We start from the raw sequence: 426 nt of genomic DNA, 5'->3' as shown, positions 1-426 counted from the left end.
TTATATGTTCCCTGAACAGTATAAAATTATGAACTAACCAACAATAGTCATATCGTGGTCCATAATCATTATTGCTTCATTGATAATATTTTGTTCTATATGTTCCATGAACAGTATACAATTATGAACTAACCAACAATAGTAATATCGTAGTCCATAATCATTATTGCTTTATTGATAATATTTCATCAATATGCTCCATGAACAGTATACAATTATGAACTGACCAACCATAGGAATATCGTGGTCCATTATCATTATTGCTTCATTGATAATATTTTGTTCTATATGTTCCATGAACAATATACAATTATGAACTAACCAACAATAGTAATATCGTGATCCACAATCATTATTGCTTCATTGATAATATTTCATTAATATGCTCCATGAACAGTATACAATTATGAACTAACCAACAATAGT

Source organism: Halyomorpha halys, unplaced genomic scaffold (genome assembly GCF_000696795.3).
Source record: "Halyomorpha halys isolate HHAL.00 unplaced genomic scaffold, Hhal_1.1 Scaffold229.1, whole genome shotgun sequence".
Taxonomy (NCBI): domain Eukaryota; kingdom Metazoa; phylum Arthropoda; class Insecta; order Hemiptera; family Pentatomidae; genus Halyomorpha; species Halyomorpha halys.
The sequence above is the reverse complement of the archived record's forward strand: the minus strand, read 5'-3'. Positions refer to the sequence as shown.